This window comes from Schistocerca nitens, chromosome 3 (genome assembly GCF_023898315.1).
Source record: "Schistocerca nitens isolate TAMUIC-IGC-003100 chromosome 3, iqSchNite1.1, whole genome shotgun sequence".
NCBI classification, from domain to species: Eukaryota; Metazoa; Arthropoda; class Insecta; order Orthoptera; family Acrididae; genus Schistocerca; species Schistocerca nitens.
Genome location: NC_064616.1, coordinates 821,449,004 through 821,469,943, shown reverse-complemented (window position 1 = coordinate 821,469,943; position 20,940 = coordinate 821,449,004). Strand labels below are relative to the sequence as shown.

Here is a 20,940-nt window from a genome sequence, read left to right as displayed (position 1 = left end):
GGTCTTACTACAGCGCCACCCTGATCGACGTTATTTATAAAGCACGTTCCTAGATAAATAATGGTCGTAAGCGAAGCAGAACGATTTCGGTCTTCATCGTTCAGTGACCTGATTGCCAAGACAGTGATGGCGCAGTTAGGGACTGCGTTGGAAGGGAACGCGTGTGACACTCGTAAAAGAACCATCTGCCATGAGATTGCATGCTACTATCTTCACGAACAGAGCCGGGGGGGAAGTCTATTAGTTTATCGCTTCAGCGCAGTGTCTCGCGCGCCTGGACATCTTTTCCTCAGTCTAATTTGCGTCTTCGTGTGTGTCGCATTGTTGTTTGTTTCATAGCATTAGTTGTTTTATGTCTACGTTGGCAACGGCGTAGTCCCCAGGGGTTCCAAGTGTGTTCCAAGAAACAGTACACTCAGCTTTAATTTCGACAAATACGTACGTTCCGTGCAGCCCGGATATTTTGAGGTTGGTTGATTTGGGGAATGGGGCCAAACAGCGAGGTCATTGGTCTCATCGGAGAAGGGGAGGATGGGGAAGGATATCGTCAGTGCCTTTTCAAAGGGACCATTCCGGTATTTGTCTGAAGCGATTTAGACAAATGACGGAAAATCTAAATCAGGATGGCAACCCTCGGGTTTGAACCGTCATCCTCCCAAGGGCGAGTCCAGCGTGCTAATAACTGCACCACCTCGCTCGGTGGATCTCTTGAGATTGATGATTGGCCCATTGATACAATTCACGTCACATCTGATAAGGTTAACACTGGCCATTTCGATCAGGATGTCTTTTCCGTAAGGTTTTTGGATCCACTTCAAGTAGGTAGGTTGCGTTTTCTCGTCATGATTCTCCAGTTACCTTTGAGCTCCATGATGGTTCCGTAAGTACGTTGCTTCTTGCTAACACGGATTGTATCAGTGTTCGAGTGTTCAGTCTCTCGCCGGGAGCTGACGAGAGTTTACTTAAGGAAGCGATCCGTTATGGCGATGTGAGGGGTATCAGATGCAAATGCTGGTCCACTCAACACCGGTTGCAATATTACAGCGTAATCCGTTCAGTGCAGATGGTAGGTCAAACGTAAAATTCCTTCCCATCTAGAAGTCTGTGGTTACTGTATTCATATAACGTATAATGGGCAATTGGGGAAATACAATGAAAGTGACCACCTTAGATCTAAATTGCCGGCGGCGGATATTTGTACGGAAGTCTTTATTTGAACAGCGTCGAAAACTGACGTTAGCTGATCTCGTTTCTATGGCTCACGAGGTTGGTGTCGCGTCTTCCCCGCGTGAAATGGAACAGCAGAGGGATGCGCAGTTTGCTGCTCCCGAGTTTCCGCTTTTATCCGCCCATCACGGTCCTGACATTGTTGTCGCCCAGCCAGCAGCGTCCTAAGGGTAACATAAGAGGCGTCGTACGCACGATGGAGAGGAGACGGATACGTCTACTCCTCACCCACCGCTCTCTGAACTGACAGTTTCAATCGATTTATCTTTTAATCCTGAGTCCTGCATTCCTGATGAGGTTGAGAGTGCGAAAAAAAGCTGCTTATGACTCTAGTGTTTCTTCTAGTACCCCTCACGTGGTTGAGATAACTCTTCCGGAACCATCAAACGGTGGGGAAAGTCGTTGAGACTTCTAATGTTCCAGCGATTCAACAGCAGCAAATTGAGAAGCCCCTAAAATTCCCCTAAAATTACCTGTTCCGTGAATGTCAGCCACTCAGGTAACGTCGGAACGACCTAATGTTGTTACTCCAGTGAGGAGATCTTGAAAATGTGTGACAGTAGTCTCTGTTCATCTGCATGCTACGCCTCTATTTTGGAATGGTGAGTTCAATTGGCAAAGCCGAGGATTAGACCAACTTTACACGATTCTGCGCTGATAGAACACGGGAATTCCGGAAGACAAAAGAATTTTACTACTGTCACTTAAGTGACCTCTATGAAAGTGCTCATCAGGCTCCATTACGATTTGCAGATTTCAGGCGTGTAAAGACGCAGTTGTTACGGTCGAAGCAGTGTCAAATGGAAGGGTTAAGGGTACGAGTCAAACCACGTTCCTTGGTAGCGGATTAATTGTCTTCCGTATATCATCTTATTGCACATCAGACTCGTGGTCGACGTGCGTGTATCACGTCTCTCAACAAAGAACAAGACAACGTTGTGACGGCGCATGTTCTACATTAGGCGTGCCAGGAATTTTGCGCGCATGCCGAGATGCTGTACATGTGCAACTTCTTGTTCACAGTGAGTACACCTACCAGACGTCCGAACAGGGAAACGGAACCGTCACCTCTCATTTAATGCTCGTATGTATCTAAGCACAGATGTCACCGCTTCGGATGGAAATTGACCCCGAATAAAGAAAAGTGTGAAGTTATTCACATGACTATTAAAAGAAAACTGCTAAATTTCGATTACGCGATAAGTCACACAAATCTGAAGGCCGTAAATTCCACTAAATAATTAAGGATTACAACTACAAATGATCTAAATTGGAACGATTACGTAGATAATGTTATGGGTAGAGTAAACCAAAGACTGCGATTCATTGACAAAACATTTAGAAGGTGCAACAGGTCTACTAAAGAGACTGCTTACACCACGCTTGTTCGCCCTATTCTGGGGTTTTGCTGTGCGGTGTGGGATCCGCATCAGGTGGGACTGACAGATGATATCGAAAAAGTACAAAGATGGGCAGCTCGTTTTGTATTATTGCGAAATAGGGGAGATAGTGCCATAGAAATGATACGTGAATTTGAGTGGCAATCATTAAAACAAAGGCGTTTTTCGTTGCGACAGGATCTCCTCATGAAATTTCAATCACCAGTTTTCTCCTCCGATTGCGAAAACGTTCCGTTGGCACCAACCTGTATAGGGAGAAATGATCATCACTATAAAATGAGAGAAATCAACGCTCGTAGAGAAAAATTTAAGTGCTTGGCTTTCCCATTGGGAGTGGAACGGTAGAGAGACAGCTGGAAGGTGGTTTATTGAACCCTCTGCCAGGCACTTTATTGTGAATAGCAGAGTTATCACGTAAATGTAGATATAGGTATCTACTAGCTGGGATACAATGTACCTTGGAAACTCTCGTGCTCATTTCACAGTGTACAATGCAGTTATGGGAAGGTATTGAGTTTCTTAACCACCCTATCAGCAAACGTTACGGTTATAAAACAAAACATTAAAACAAATGGTGCATAAATATGCCGGATTGGTTTTACGCCCACGTTATTAGATACCTAATTATTCTTATTGACTGGGGTATCCAGCATGTCTCTCAATAACCAAGGGATAATTTTAAAGCCTTGAACAAACATTTTAGTACCAAATTTTTGAGATAACAATGTTCGCCTACGTAACATGGAGCAGGATGAGGCACAGACAGTAAATAACAGTTTTAAACCAGAAAAAGAAAGAAATCTGAAACTTTGGTTATTTGAAACCATAAAATTAATATCAGATACAAAAGCAAAAAATGGTGCAAATGGGTCTGAGCACTATGGGACTTACCTGCTGTGGTCATCAGTCCCCTAGAACTTAGAACTACTTAAACCTAGCTAATCTAAGGACATCACACACATCCATGCCCGAGGCAGGATTCGAACCTGCGACCGTAGCGGTCACGCCGCTTCAGACTGCAGCGCCTAGAACTGAACGGCCACTCCGGCCGGCATACAAAAGCACGTGACATTGATAAAAACAAGCAATTGCGAAGATTTTCGTCATTAATACTCGATAGAAACGTTCATTTATTCATTATGGAGAAAAATCTTTCACATACATAAGTAGATCCGAACATGATATACACTGAAGAGCCAAAGAAACTGGTACACTTGCCCTTATATCGTGGAGAGCCCCCGCAGGCACGGAGAAGTGGCATGGACTTGACTAATGACTGAAGCAGCGCAGGAGGGAATTGACACCATGAATCCTGCAGCGCTGTCCGCAAATCCGTAAGAGTACGAGCGGTGGAGATGTCTTCTGAGCCGGCCGGGGTGGCCGTGCGGTTCTAGGCGCTACAGTCTGGAACCGCGTGACCGCTACGGTCGCAAGTTCGAATCCTGCCTCGAGCATGGATGTGTGTGATGTCCTTAGGTTAGTTGGTTTTACGTAGTTCTAAGCTCTAGGCGACTGATGACCTTAGTAGTTAAGTCCCATGGTGCTCAGAGCCATTTGAACGATTTGAACACGGCTCAATCACATTAATGTGACCACTTTTTGTATTCTGAACAGCACGTTGTAAGGCATCCCACATATGCTCAATAATGTTCATGTCTGGGGAGTCTGGTGGCCAGACCGATGACCGCGCTGTCTGGTCTCCTTCCCCAAACAACCCAACCCAACTCTGGTGGCCAGTGGAAGTGTTTAAACTCAGAAGAGTGTTCCTGAAGCCACTCTGTAAGAATTCTGGACGTGTGGAGTGTCGCATACAATTTGAAACGAGACTCGTCCGACCAGGCAACATGTTTCCAGTCTTCAACAGTCCAATGTCGATGTTGAGGGGCGCAGGCGAGCCGTAACGCTTTACACGAGTGACCTTTCGGCTCAGAAAGCCCACATCGATGATGTTTCGTTGAATGGTTTGCACGCTGACAGTTGTTGATGGCCCAGCCTTGAAATCCGCATTAATTTGCCGAAGGGTTGCACTTGTGTCACACTGAAGATTCTCTCCAGTCGCCGTTGGTTCCGTTATTGCAGGATCTTTTTGCGGCCGCAGTGATGTCGGGGATTTGATGTTTTACCGGAAACCTGATATTCACGGTACACTCTTGAAATGGTCGTACGGGAAAATCCCCACTTCATCGCTTCCTCGGAGATACTGTGTCCCATCGCTGGTGCGCCGACTATAACACCACGTTTACACTAACTTAAATCTTGATAGCCTGCTACAATCGCAATGTAGCCGTGTGTTACTCTGCTGGTCGATCAGCTCTATATGTAGATCATTGGGAGCATTTTTAGCTGAAGCTGAAAACGGCTGTACAAAGTAACGAATGATAGGAGGCATACTCCTAACATCGACAAATCGTGGTCGAAATTGCTCCCAAATGTTTACAATTATTGACATGTATTCTTGAAATCTAGCACTTTCGTGGACTTAACCATGTGTAGGGAAATATGCACTGTTTTAAGACAATAGTTGGCTCTGCCGAAGAGCAAGATTCCTTTGAAAACCATTTACTTTTCACAATATGTCAGGAATTCAATTATTTTCACCTTGTAAACTGACTTTCAGTCTGTTCATGTGAGACGTAATGTCCACGAGAAATGCAAGCTTTGATATCCAGTAAATGTCTTCTCATTTCGGTTCACTCTTTCCCTTATCATGTAAGAAATGTACAACGGCCAAACGTAAATCAGAAAATATTTTCAGCATTTTATCTCGGCTAAGCCAGCATGCTTCGGTACAGTAAAGTATGTCGCCGCACTTCTCTCCTAATTCCTCCAAGAACTGCCGAAACTGGCGAGGCGTAAGCCCACGCGTTTTCCGATAGTTTACAGAACGCACAACAATTTTCACGACGTTTTGTAACTTTAGTGATTTTGTACAAAGCGCCTCTGGGTGTAGAATGCAGTGAATTCCATACATCTCTTCTGTGTGTCCTAGCCATGAATCCTCTGTGATGGTCTCGAATTGCCGGTGCTCCAGGTGCGGTCACTGAAATTAACCGATTCCAATCCCTACTGACACCATCAATCATTTGCTCGACAACTTGTAGTAAGTCTGCACCTGTCGTTGTCCCTTTCGAAGCCACTAAATTCAAAACGTCCGCTTTTACACGCTGAGCGTTAGCGATACCTCATATGTATAACACTACCTGAGCTGTATCTGTAAGATCTGTTGCTTCATTCAACGCAGCACAAAAAGCGATAAAGTCCTTAGCCTTATTTTTAACTTGTGCACATTACTGGCTCTAAAACTTACACGTCCTGTCTCTCTTGGTCTGGAAAGGCCTATTTCTTGAAACACGCTAACGTTCGTGGGACACAAAAGTTCTGCAGCATCAGTGACATAGTATTTTAGAAACTCCCTTTCGGAAACGGTTTCCCGTGCCATGCTATCCTTAACGCAATTTTGAAACTTGCCCGCAGCGCAGATGTACCGAGATTGTCAGTCTGGAAAATAGAAAACAGTACGTTGTACAGTAAGATAGATACGAATGTAACACATCAAAAGAAGAGTTCAATAGGTTTCAGTTGTTACGACTTACATTAATAACATGTTGTACCTCATCCCTTTCCTTAAACGCACTTAATTTGGCTACCTGTACTTCACAGTTCAGTACACCACGCTAGTCTTTATGAAGTGAGTTGTAGTGTTTTTCAGTCGTGAAATCGTGCTGGCCGCCTATTACTTCGCGGCACAGCAAACACGATGAGTTTTTACCTACTTCCGTAAAGAAAAATTGCTGTTCCCAGTCGTATTTAAATGACTGAGAACAAAGATCTTCCGTTCTTTGCTTTTTTGCTACACTGAAGAGCAAAAGAAACTGGTACACCTCCTTAATATCGTGTAGAGCCTTCGCGACCACACAGAAGCTCCGCAACACGAGTGGCATGGATTCGACTAATATCTGAAGTAGTGCTGGAGGGAACTGACACCACTAATCCTGCACGGATGTCCATAAGTCCGTGACATCCCAGACATGCTCAATAATTTCCGTGTCTGGGGAGTTTGTGGCCAGCGCAAGTGTTTAAACTCATAAGAGTGTTCCTGGAGTCACTCTGTAGTAACTCTAGATGTGTGGGTTTCGCATTGTCCTGCTGGAATTGCTCAAGTCGCTCGGAATGCATAATGGACGTGAATGGATGCAGGTGATCAGACAGGATGTTTATGCATCAGTCACCTGTAAGAGTCGTCTCTAGACGTAGCAGGGGTCCCACATCACTCTAACTGCACACGCCCCACACCACTACAGAGCGTCCAGCAGCTTGAACAGTCCCCGACTGATATGCAGAGTCCATGGATTCATGACGTTGTCTCCATACCCGTAAACGTCCATCCCATCGATACAATTTGAAACAAGACTCGTCCGACCAAACAACATGTTTCCAATCATCAACAATCGAATGTCGGTGTTGATGGGCCCAGGAGAGGCGTAAAGCTTTCTGCCGTGCAGTCATGAAGGGTACGCGAATGGGATCTTCGGCTCAGAAAGCCCATATCGATGATGTTTCGTTGACACTTGTTGATGGCCCGGCATTGAAATCTGTAGCAATTTGCGGAAGGCTTGCACTTCTGTCACGTTGAACGATTCGCTTCAGTCTTCGTTGGTCCCGTCCTTGCAGGATCTTTTTCTGGCCGCAGAGATCTCGGAGATACGATGTTTTAGAGGATTCGTCATATTCACGGTTCATTTGTGAAATGGTCGTACTTCATCGTTACGCTGGAGATGCCGTGTCGCATCGCTCGTACGCCGACTATAACACCACGTTCACACTCACTTAAATCTTAATAACCTGTCATTTTAGCAGCTGTAACCGATCTAACAACTGCGCACAGACACTTGTTGTTTTATATAGGCGTTTCTGATCGTAGCACCATATTCTGCCTATTTACATATCTCTGTATTTGAATACGCATGCATATACCAGTTTCTTTTTCACTTCAGTGTATATTCGCCATTTCCCTGTACGTCTCACTTAACGCTCATAGAGTATAAATATTTATGGAGTGAGCTTTCGGATGCGCAGAACGAGCAACTTCGCATTTTCTCCTGCTGCTCAAGTCACGTGGCATTGGGACGGCGCATGTTAGTCAGTATAGCGCTTAGCGTATTTTGAGTGTTATTACTTCGCTAGAACAGATAGAACTTGAAACTTTGTATATGTATTTTATAGACATTTTAACAATTTCATACCTGGAACTGAAATTGTTTTAAAGCTGTGAAAAGTAAGGGTATTGTGCTTTTTTGCCACAGTATCATAGCACAGTACCTCTTTCCTGAAAATAGCACGAATACATAAACACTGACTGCCAGCTTAAACGCACTTGCAAATTTATCTAGCATATCTCTCTCGTAAACACACGGGCAAAAGAAAAAATCGCAGAAATTTGTTCTATAATACAAGACATTATAATAATGCGTCTTCATATTTTTCAACAAATAAAGCGACTCATATCAAATGTTCAAATGTGTGTGAAAGCTTATGGGACTTAACTGCTAAGGTCATCAGTCCCTAAGCTTACACACTACTTAACCTAAATTATCCTAAGAACAAACACACACACCCATGCCCGAGGGAGGACTCGAACCTCCGCGGGGACCAGCCGCACAGTTCATGACTGCAGGGCCCTAGACCGCTCGGTTAATCCCGCGCGGCCGCCTCATATCAATATGATATTCACTATTAGAGATTTGTTGTAAGTACCTATGAAAAATAACTGGTCCTCCTTTCACGTAATTCTCTTTACGTCCGTAGCAACAAAAATATTGCACCATGGCCGTTATTACTGCTAAAACGTGTAGAAACGTATGTAAAAAACAGGTGAGTACGTGTAATATTAAAGTTTCGCTGTTACCACAGATTGCAGACAAGCAGCGACGGCCCAGTATTACGTGAGTAGCCGGTTTGATGTCGAGAACTTGCACAGTAGGCTATGCTCACTCCGTAGCTATTTATGCTCTGTGGTAAGGTTACAGTCGTCAGAGGGAAGCAAGACTGGATGTGCTTCGGTCGTCCTGGTATCGCGTAAACAAGGAAGAGGAATCATCGCCGCTCATTTGGTATACGTGTCTAGTTACACATGTCACAGTTCTGCTTTTCCCTCTAGCTGAGATGTGCTTACCTGTGCCGTACTACCGCAGTGTGCAGCATTTCGCCAGCTCTGCTCTACATCAGTTCGCAGTTTTGCTGTGTGAGGTACCTGTTCCTGTCGATACGTCACCCGATTTATTTGTCCAGGCTTTGGGTCGTAGATTTATACCTGCTCATAATGTTGTGTTCTTAGAAAAAAAAATGGTTCAAATGGCTCTGAGCACTATGGGACTCAACTGCTGAGGTCATTAGTCCCCTAGAACTTAGAACTAGTTAAACCTAACTAACCTAAGGACATCACAAACATCCATGCCCGAGGCAGGATTCGAACCTGCGACCGTAGCGGTCTTGCGGTTCCAGACTGCAGCGCCTTTAACCGCACGGCCACTTCGGCCGGCCTGTGTTCTTAGAAGCTTTTCGCTGTGAGATGGGTATGACCTTACTGTCAGATCGCCTTCTCGTACGTGGCCTGGATTAGATGGTCTGGCTAAGCAGTTCTATGTGCGTTTCTGGCCTTTATTGGGTACTACTATTACACTTACACTGCACGAAGTCTTGAAAGAAGGGTTTGTGCCCAACTCGTTTAAAATTGGCAAAATTATGTTAACCATAAAAGTTCTGGTGAAGCAGAATCTGAAAAATTTCTTCCGATTACCTTATCAAATTTTGATAATAAAACTATGGCGATGGCAGTGAATAGCCGTTTGTCTGCGTTGCTGGGGAAAGTTGTCACTGAGCATCAAAGTTTTATTCCTGGTCGAACCACTCTGACGCCGATAGCTGAATGTCGTGATGTCACATTGGTGGTCACTATTACTTCTGTTCATGGCCCTCTTGAAAATGCGTTCGACAGGGTGAGCCGTGGATTCCTGTTGCAGGGACTGGAAGCCTCTGGGTACACAATTGACGAGCGTAGGGTCTTGTATAATTTCCTTACGGGTATCCAAGCTACGGTGGCTGTCAATGGCCAACTGACACCGCCGATTACCATCCGTAGGGGTTTCCGTCAGGGAACTCCACTTTCAGTTTCGATAATGCTGTCATTTCGTGGGCGATGATGGTATATAGACATAAATATTAGGAGTCATAACTGAACGTTCTCCACTCCAAATGGCTACACTTAATTGGAAGTCGATTACGGAGAAGATACAAATAGCAAACTGGGAGCATGAACGGCGCTCCCTTAACCTGTTTCAAAAAGATAGAATTCTGGATACCTACGTCTTCTGCAAAGCATACTAATCACTCAAATCTTCTCTTTCCCTCGATGATGTCTAGGAAACTGAAACATCTGCCTATCGTTTTCTGTGGAAATATCACATTTTTCGATTACGATGCAAGGTGGTTGCGCGTGCACGTTCTCTCGGAGGTTTGGGACTTCCCGATATTCAAAGGAAAGCGTCTGTTTTATTTCTTCGGCGCACTATGCAGACTACCTATCACGCAGTCCACACATTCACGTTTCAGTTATTTTTCTGTCTGGGGCCGAGCAGTCTTGATCCGCCTGGCGATGATGGTCGAGTGAATTTACAGTTAATACGTGTCCGTGAATTTTATATTACAGTCAGTTATTTGGGGGCTAATATTCTACAAAGACAGCATCTCACTACCACGTTTTTGTTAATGCCCGGGGGAGGGGTTGACTGTACGGCCCACGTTGAACGGCCATCACCGCAAACTTCTTGGAAGGCGGTGTGGTGTCATCTTAGCCGTCATGTTCTCCCAGTGGCGGTGGCGTCTTCGTGATATCGAGTGGAACGCAGTCTGTTGTGCACCACTGATCACCTATTTCCTATTGGACCTAGTCACGGACCAGTGCAGTCGCTGTCCCCCCCACAGACACGGTACAACGTAGATTTATCTGTGATGGCCACGAAGATAACTGTCACTGACTTAAAAAAATTTGCGTTTGTAACTCCCCCTCCGCTGATACTGCCTTTTCGGCTGATATCCTGTTGCGTCCAGGCTGCTCCTACTTACCGAGGGCAAAGTCAAATACCATTGCGTGGTTTTTAGGCAACATTGTAGATGGAAGAGGCGACAGGGACCTACTCGTCTTCTACCTATAGATAGCCACTATATGTGGTGTCACCGCCAGACACCACACTTGCTAGGTGGTAGCCTTTAAATCGGCCGTGGTCCATTAGTATACGCCGGACCCGCGTGTCGCCACTGTCAGTAATTGCAGACCGAGCGCCACCACACGGCAGGTCTAGAGAGACGTTCTGGCACTCGTCCCAGTTGTACAGCCGACTTTGCAAGGAAAGGTTCACTGACAAATACACTCTCATTTGCAGAGACGATAGTTAGCATAGCCTTCAGCTACATTTTCTACGACCTAGCAAGGCGCCGTATTCAATTGATAATTAATATTATGAAGCATGTACCGTAACGAGAGATGTTCTACAAATGTGGATTAAAGTTAAGTATTACAAGATTTTCGTACTTTATTGCAATTCTCAAGACATTGTCCTGTTCCAGACCTCACGCCAATCTGCGTGAGCTGAACGCGTGCCTTTCGGCTACTTCCGAGTGGCGTGGCTGTCTTGCTACGCCACTACACTATATAATTGAAGTGTTTGTACCTGCCACGGCATCGTGACTAATTCGTCAATATAATGAACTTTGTATTTCGTCATCAGGGTGTTGGTTGAGTTAACCGGTCCTCGTGGTATTATCGTCATGTTCCCTTTCCAGGTGTATCGATACACAGTTTATTTAATTTTTGTGGGCCTGTATGTCTTATTTTTTAATTAATAAGAATAATAAAAAAATAAATAATGTTGCAGGAAACGACGGGAAATGAGTTTTTTGTGTTTTAAGTGGCAAAAGCCGTGTAGGATTAACTCCGACTTTGTTTCATTCCTTTTTGAGTAGCAAGTTGTAAGATTAAAAAAATAAATAAATAAAAGTAAAGAGGGCCAGTATCATGTGAGGGACCAGCACAGTGACAGGGGTGGAGGGGGAAGGGGTCTTTAATCTTTGCTCTAACCTACTCTTTACCTCTCAACGATGTGAAGAGTCGCCAGAAACAAAATGTAGTACTGACTCCATGTAGGTCCCCTTTCCCTGGTTGGATAACTGGTTTCAGTTAGGGACACGCAAGTCGCCGAATATGCGTCCAATAGGGAGACTTGCACTAGGCCATTAAAGCACACGAAATTACCATCATTACGATCTACATACATAATTAAGACACAAAGGAATTACAGACGTCGGCTACGAGCAGGCATTGATTGAAATCAGTGAGGAGAGTGGAAAATTTGTGCAGGACCGGGATTCGAAGCCGGGTCTCCTGCTTATTGTTCATATGTTCTGGCCACTGAGACATACGGGCAAAGTGATCATTGCAGCTGCACGGACTACTCTAGCACAATCCCGTAGCATTCAAATTCTAAACTTACCCACACATTACTAATGTAGTGACCCTTGCCCATTATCCTCATTACTCGCGGTATTTCGCCGATTCCTGTAAGATTTCGAGCCTGGTGTGCATCTGCACAGAAGAGATCGGTACGGAACCTCAGAGCGCGAGTCGTGCCCTACTCACATTTCACCGTCTCCTTTTTTTTCTTTTTTTTCTCTGCAGTTGCATATTCGTAGTCCTGCTACACACTGACAACGCCGCATGACAATACCTAGCACGCTGCTAGATGGACTCAAACAAAATAGCGCAGCTTAGCACAACCCACTGGTAAAGTGAAGTATCGTGCGACAATTCACTGTCTCAGTTTGAAAGGGAACAACGCTACAACAATCCGGGCTAAAGTGGTGGGAGTGTACAACAATGCACCATCATTTGTAGGAGTAGCTACACGGCGCTTACGCTTCCAATTTGTCAGACAAGTACGAATGACGAAGAATGAAGTCGCACAGCATCTCTCTGTGGGAAATCGCAAGAGAAGATCAGGCTGTGCTGTTCACAGTTCCGTGTATCAAAATCGAGGTGACAGTAGAAAAAGAGAAAATCAATATGTTTCACGACATTTTGAACATGACGTCGGTTGCCACCCGATGGGTTCCGTCCCTACTCACACCCATTCCAAAAGCCCGCCGTTCCGACACAGCAGCGGAAATGCTACAGTTTCGTAAGCGCAGTCGAAGTGACTTCTTCAGCCATTTAATAAAGCGTTCTGGGTATTTCACTATGATCCGGCGCACAAAGCTGGAACGTAATCACTGGAAACGTGTTGAATCATGACCCCAGAAGACGGCCAAGACCCAACCAGGCCATGGGCCAAAATGATACTGCAGGATTTTGGGACTGCCATAGTTTGGTGATAATAGAGGCAAACCGTCACAGCACAATACGACCGAGATTTTCTGACGGGTATACGGGAGGCTGCTAAGATGAAACACCTCGGGAAGCTGTAAAATGGATACTTTTACTACATGAAAACGCCCCACCTCATTCTGCAAGGGATCGAGTCACACATGCTGTTTCCTGTTTCCTTGGACCATCAAATTTTGCCTTTAACCCCCTGCCCCAGATCCACCTCTTTCTACTGTCTTCTAACATAGTGCCCATAGTGACTTCTCCCGTTTCCCTCGGGTGAAGAAATCATTGCGTACTGGGCATTTACAGAATGACGAGTCGATGTTTTTAAAGCTGAACCTTTTGCTGAGCAACTAAAATGTAGATTTCTACAAACATCACCGCAGCCAAGTCATTCGGGATGGGAAAAAAAGGCGTCGTATTCAACGGTGAAGATGCAGACAAGAACTAGACCCATCACCAAGTTTGAAGGTGCCAACTGGACTTTTTTAGGTGATAGTTGAAATGTTATGACCACCCTTCGTACAGTTGACAGTGTGAGCAAACGAGTGTGAGAAAAAGGTTCAGTTAACATGAGTAATTGTGCAGTATAAGATATAGGGTGAGTGTCAGTGGGGCCATAATTGTAATAAATAATGCATAAACTCTATGCAAGCTATAGAATGTCGCTTATTGTAAGCAGTAAATTGATAAAATTCGGACATTACAATGTGATAAGTATTGCAATAGAATTTTATTTTTCCTGTATATGGCTGATTTGTTATAGAAGGTTGTCTACAACATACATGGAGTTGTGATAACTCAATGATGATGATGATAATTATTGCGATAGTGATGATGTCGATAAGATTGGTCACACGACATCTTTGTTTTCAGCACGCGTCGAGCAGTAGGCAGAGCAGTATTTATAGCTAATATTAACATCATTATCCTCATCAAAAGCCATTTCCATCCATTGCTGAATAAAGGCATCCTTTATACTTTACCGAAGATAAAGGTCTACAGCTATACACATCTGTGTGATTCCTTTACGCTTCCTAACGTGATCTACGCATGTGTCAAAGAGGCAGTGTCATACGTGAACAGTGTTAAATATCGGGAGAGCTACACTCCCAGCAGTCTTAACCCATACCTGAGTACTTCCGAAACACTGACCACAGCATTAACACGACCAGTTCATATATCGATCACGTGCCGGAGTACCTTTAAAGTCTCTAGTCAATATTGTAATTTCTGACAGCCGTAATATATTTAGCCGAGAGGATAATGTCGGCTGGTAAGCAGCTAACCCGCGTCGTTCCCCATACAATGAACCAGAAGCAATGGTAGTAAGATGGTTATTGTATAATAATATTGATATTTTCGCTGGAAATAAGCCACGCGCTGTTTGGTATCGTAGCATTTAAAAAGCTGGAGGGAAGGAAGGAAGCACCAAATATTTGAGTTCGACGTGCCGTCGCTGAGTACGGAGCAAATTCTTGGATTAGAGAAGGATGTGGAAAGGAATTCGGTAGTGTGCTTTTCAAAGGAGCCCTCCTAGCACTTGGATGAAGTGATATAGGGACACGACGGAATACTTTAACCGGACACAAGGACGGAAATTTGAACAACCTTTCTCCCGCGTCCAGTATCTTACCACTGCACCAACTAGTTTGATTATCGGAGAAGAGAAAACGTAGCGCAAAATGTGGCATTCATTTTACAGGGGGATTTCTTGGAGAAATATCACGTGTACATTGGAAACGGATTATAATTTCCAATATGGCCGGGATAGAGCAGCAAGTAATCGACTAAAGATGTAACAAATCGATTCAGTATTACCAGAACCAGAATTGTAGCAGAAAGTTGTGAAAACATTCACGGCTAGTGGCCACTGCACTGGGATTCTCACCGTCCACTTTATTCCAGTAAGGACCGTGTAATTCTGCTTCTTATACATGGAGTCAGGGCGTCATTAATGCTATACATGCAATAAGGATTATACAGGAAGGATTGCCTGAATATCAAGAATCGACCACAGAACCAACGTCTGTGGACTTCTCCGAAGACGTTTAGCTGCTAAATGTCTACCAGTTGTCTATTCATTCCAGTAAAATCAAATTTAATGTACTAAGGAATTTATTGATCTCTGAAAACCATATCGATCGACACACTATCGTGACTGCAAGGTTCTTTCCTGCGTAGCTAGCAAACTTGGCACTGCGAAAACTACTTAGGAAGCTATGGTCCTCTCTGGATTTTAGGAGAAGGACGAAGACTGATAGCCTCCCAGCCTTTATACTTTTACTTTGTCATTCAAAGTGCGAAGAGTATTTCCATTGATTTACCATTAATCTGTCGCAATGTTCTGTACTGAGTTTCATGGCTACCAGGTACAGAGTACAGAGCCTACAAGTTAATGATTTGAGGCTAGTACATCGAGAATGAGTAGTAGTACTTTTGTTCATTTATGGAACTAATTTTCCAATGCTGCATCTACGAGCTCTTTATGGTGACGAAATGCTGGATCTATGCGATCTTTGATGGTCACACTAGTTCGGTGTTCTGTGATTTACTGTGAAAAGTCTGCTTGCGTGTAGGTTCACTCGTGTAAGTGCAGCAGGAACCTGACTGTATTTTAGGAACACGAGTAGGACCAACGTTCACTGAAGACGGAGATTATTGGGTCTGTTGTCAACCTGTTTGAACACCACAAAAAGTCATCTATCTGCGTTGTTTGTTCTGATCGTATGACTTAACTGACATGACTTGGTGGCTTATAAGAAAACAACAAAAACCTGAAAAGAGGGATAATAGTGTGTGTCAAATGGGTGGAAGATACTTGGGTTCAAAAAATGGCTCTGAGCGCTATGGGACTTAACGTTTGAGGTCATCAGTCCCCTAGAACTTAGATCTACTTAAACATAACTAACCTAATTACATCACCCACATTCATGCCCGAGGCAGGATTCGAACCCTCGGCCGTAGCGGTGGCGCGGTTCCAGACTGTAGCGCCTAGATACTTCGGCATTCGACATTCATTCTTCCCTCGCGTCACGTATGTATCTTAGAAACTACACTATAAAGCCCTCCATGTGCTTTGGGTAAGGCTAAGTCTGACCACAAATAAATCGTGAGCGGCATAACTGCGCTGGTGCAGGTAAGAAGATATGGATGTAAAGCAAGCATCGACATGTATCCAACACGACAGAACAATTTTGCTGAGGTGTCTCCATATTTAGCTCCAGTCAGGCGAATCAGCTGAGTTTATTGAATAGAAGGCACTACAATCTGGTGTCTTCCTAAAGTGAGTCACAATGCCTATTGTTTCTAGCTGCTGATTGTGAACAAACATGGTAAATAAGAAAAATTATATTCCTTCTAATGAGGCACTGATGAAAGGTGACAATTACATGGATGTATGATGCAGATTTAAATATTTGTAAGAGGCGATCAAAACTTTTCCTTCTGAGGGCGTTGCTGAGGCGTATACGCAACCCAGTGCGTATCCGATGCGAATATATAAGCATCGACATGTAGGTAAGGGCTTAATGGTGCCGTCGGAAGAAATGTTTTTGATCGACTAGACACAGTCCTGCTGGATGGAGGTATGAGCTAGTACAGGTAGCTCCGAGACTATTTGTACGTGTCCATGAAATTAATGTGATCTCTAAACAGCACGTGATACTAAGTTACGTAATGCTCAGTACCTTCGAGCAGCAAGTGCCAGCGACATGTGTACACCTACTGAAATTCTGTAGCTAAGTCTTCTGCTGCAAAGATACCGTGTTTAAAAAAGATTCTACACGATAATGGATTCAGTCGTCGTGACTTATGTGTAGGGGTGCACTTCTTTACTATAACGTGAGTAACGATACTTAAATTTAGAATACTATAGTTGTCTTCATATAACCCAAAACATTATGTTTCTATTGAGACCACTGATTGCGGCGGCGTTGCAAAAAAATACGACGGATATAGCCACCCACACCCCTGCGATAATTCGGCTGGAGTGACTTGGGGAACTTCGTTGCTCCATTTATCCTGTCCTTAAAAGGGGGCGATGCCTTTGCTGGCTCTAGACTCGGACATTGATTTCTGTGGGCGGAGCCTCTTCTGGTGTCACAGAATGACTGCGAAAAGGCTGGTTGTGATCGCTATCTGCCTGCGACTATATGTAATCAATAGTCTTAAAGTATTGTCCGCCCACGGTAGTTGAGTGGTCAGCGTGACAGACTGTCAATCCTAAGGGCCCGGGTTCGATTGCCGGCCGGGTCGGAGATTTTCTCCGCTCAGGGACTGGGTGTTGCGTTGTCCTAACAATGATCATTTCATCCCCATCGACGCGCAAGTCGCCGAAGTGGCGTCAAATCGGAAGACTTGCACCAGGCGAGCGGTCTACCCGACGGGAGGCCCTCGTCACACGCCATTCTATTACCTTAAAGTATTTATATTTTGACTGTCTGCGTAATCAGCCCAAACGACACTCTTTGGTGACATGCAAACCTCGCGAAGAACTCCAGCAGACTGAACAACTGACTAATTCCATGTTTAAGTTCTGGTAAGGCGCTTAAACCTATCTAAATCACACTCAAACTATCCTTAATTTATTAGGCTTTAAATCTGTCTCCAGCTAATTAAGGGTATTTAATTTGGCCTACCTCACTGCTCAGACAGTTGACACAAGAGGCAAACGTTCCATAATCACTGTAGCCAGGAGGAATTCATTTAGTTATTAGTTATTTCACAACTAATATTCAGTTAATTTATTCATGCATTCTGGTATATACCGCTGTATCAACTGCAGAATCAAATAAAATTTTCCCAAATGGAGGACGATCGGAAGAGTTTATGCAGTGGTGATTTGCAATATATCACATCTGTAGATTACCTTTTAGTGATGTCAGGTTCGTTTGTCCAACAGTAACTGCCTCTGCCGAAAGATAGTATATCAATCATTGTGAAAGCTTTAGTACCCTAGAGAATGGATCAAATACGTCTAAACTCTTGTCTATATAATATGAGGATTAAACTGACATTGAGCCCGCATCTTGTGGTCGTGCGGTAGCGTTCTCGCTTCCCACGCCCGGGTTCCCGGGTTCGATTCCCGGCGGGGTCAGGGATTTTCTCTGCCTCGTGATGGCTGGGTGTTGTGTGCTGTCCTTAGGTTAGTTAGGTTTAAGTAGTTCTAAGTTCTAGGGGACTTATGACCACAGCAGTTGAGTCCCATAGTGCTCAGAGCCATTTGAACCATTTTTGAAACTGACATTGTGTGCACATAGACCCGGAAGTGGTCTTCCATGTGTGAATGGAAAGTGTTACACGAAGCACCTTCAGCAAAGAACCGTTGAATGAAGTAAAAGCACGAAATCAAGGACCAGTAAGTGTAGCCGTCAGGAAATGGCCTAAAATCAGCATATGATTGATTTTCGAAGGGGCGGTATGATTAGTCACCGTGAAATGGTTTGGTTACACCATTACTTTTCGACTCGTATACGATGTGCTGTTAGTACAACGACGTGAGAATTAAACGAGCGAGTGGAAGAGGTACCCATCTCACAGTGTGACGAGCAAATACTGCACAGTGGAATGTGGCAGAGGATGATTTTATCGTTTCTACATCGCCGTAAAGGACCTACAGCGTCGTTCACAGTGTTCATTCCACGCTGCTGCACTACAACAGGTGTGTACCTGTCTGTGTCGACGGCCCGATGCTGTCTGTGAAATGTGGCACTTACGTCACTGAGTGGCCTTCCAGTGTCGAGAAACCACAAATGCGTGAGATTGTGGGTGGCTCGACAACGTTGTAGAGATGGGAACAACCGCTCGGTTATAATCGATACCGATATTTTACTTCTGAATAACCTGCATTTTTCGGTATTCGTTTGGTTTCGGTTATAACAAGCATTTTTCGTTGTTGATTAATAACTGGGTAAAAAAATCGGCCTATTAATTGGTATCGAACGTACTGAGAATAGAGAGAAAGAACCTTTACTTTATGATGACAGAACAATTACTGGAAGTAGATACTTCCACAAAATGCCTAGGAGTATGGGTACGGAGCGATTTAATATTGAACGACAACATAGAGGGTTGGGTTGGGTTGTTTGGGGAAGGAGACCAGACAGCGAGGTCATCGGTCTCACTCATCGGACTAGGGAAGGGCCGTGCCCTTTCAAAGGAACCACCCTGGAATTTGCCTCGAGCGATTTAGGGAAATCACGGAAAACCTAAATCAGGATGGCCGGACGCGGGATTGAACCGTCGTCCTCCCGAATGCGAGTCCAGTGTCTAACCACTGCGCCACCCCGCTCGGTACGACAACATAGAATCAATCGCTTGTAACGCAGATACCAGATTGAGATTCATTTGAGGAATCATCAGGAAACGTGTGGTCCAGTAGACAGCGTTGCTGCCTCTGGATCACGGGGCCCCACGTTCAATTCCCGGCCGGATTGGTGATTTTCTCTGCCCGGGGACTGGGTGTTTGTGTTGTTCTCATCATTTCATCATCATCATCATCATCATTCGTGACAGTGGCAAGATTGGACTGCGTAAAAATTTGACTATGTAAAAATTTGGACTTTGTACGGGCGCTGATGACCGCGCAGTTGAGCGCCCCACAAACTAAATATCATCATCAGGAATCGTAGTCCAACAGCAAAGGAAGTAGTTTACAAAACACTCCTTCGACCAATACTTGAATATGCTTGTCAGTATAGGATCCATACCAGATAGGACTGATAGAGCAAGTAGAGGAGGCACAAAGAAGAGCGACGTGTTTCGTTGTACGTTCATTTAGTAAACACGAAAGCATCATAGAGAGGATCAGTCAACTGCAGTGGCACAGATGCTGCAAGAGAGGCGTTATGCATCACGGTGTGTTTTACTATTAAAGTTCCGAGAGCGGATGTTCCTAGATGAGACAACCTACGTAAATCGCGCGAAAAAGTCACAAAGATAAATTTAGAGAGATTAGAGGCCACACGGAGGCTTACCGAAATCGTTCTCTCCGCAAACAGTTCAGGACTAGAATAGCATAGAGGGGGAGTAACAGTGGTACACAAAGCATCCTCTGCTACATTCCGTAGGTGGCTTGGGCGTACAGATGCAGATGCATATGTAGTTGAAATGTCTGTTCGTAAAGTTTCCAATACTTTGAAATATTGAATTATTACAGAAACTGGGTAAAGTGACCAGAAATATTTTAATAAAAAGGCCTACAGTTGTAAACAAGCGATAAACATATGACATAAACAATCGGTACAGCACTGCAGAGACAATAATGTACCTGTTGCCTTGTGGCGTGAGTTATTAGACATTAGTCGTGTACGTGCAATATGTAGAACCTGCCCCCACCTAGTCTACGCGGTAGTTTCACGCAGTCGTCCCCGGACATCCGTTGTGTTGGAGAATGGTACAATCCCTAGCTTGGAAGTATTTTACGAAGTGGGGAAGCAGTGAAGAACAACGTTCCATTCGCTTTAAAAGAGCAAGTACGGGACTAAGCACAACAACTTTGCGCCATCACAGTTTCAAGGGGAAAACATCCACAACGTTCCTCGGAAGAAAAGGTAAATTTGATTCATCTATTCATAATTCTATTAACGTGCTACACTGAAGAGCTAATATCGTATAGGAACCCCGCGAGCACGCAGGAGTGAAGCAGCATGGACTCGCCTAATGTCTGAAGTAGTGCTGCAGGAAATTGACAACATGGATCCTGCAGAGCTGTCCATAAATCCGTAAGAGTACGAGTGGCTGGAGATCTCTTCTGAACACCACTTTGCAAGGCATCCCAGATATGCTCAATAATTTTCATGTCTGGGGAATCGGGTGGCCGGTGGAAGTGTTTAAACTCACAAGAGTGTTGCTGGAGCCACGCTGTAGCAATTCTGGACGTGTGTGGTGTCACAT

General features: G+C 44.5%; 1 protein-coding gene across 1 annotated transcript in view; it reads right to left on the bottom strand.

Annotated features, from left to right (window-relative positions):
- Positions 1-20,940, bottom strand: part of LOC126249436 (uncharacterized) — a 780,472-nt gene that overhangs the window by 528,116 nt on the left and 231,416 nt on the right. The gene's annotated exons all lie outside the window — the stretch shown is intronic.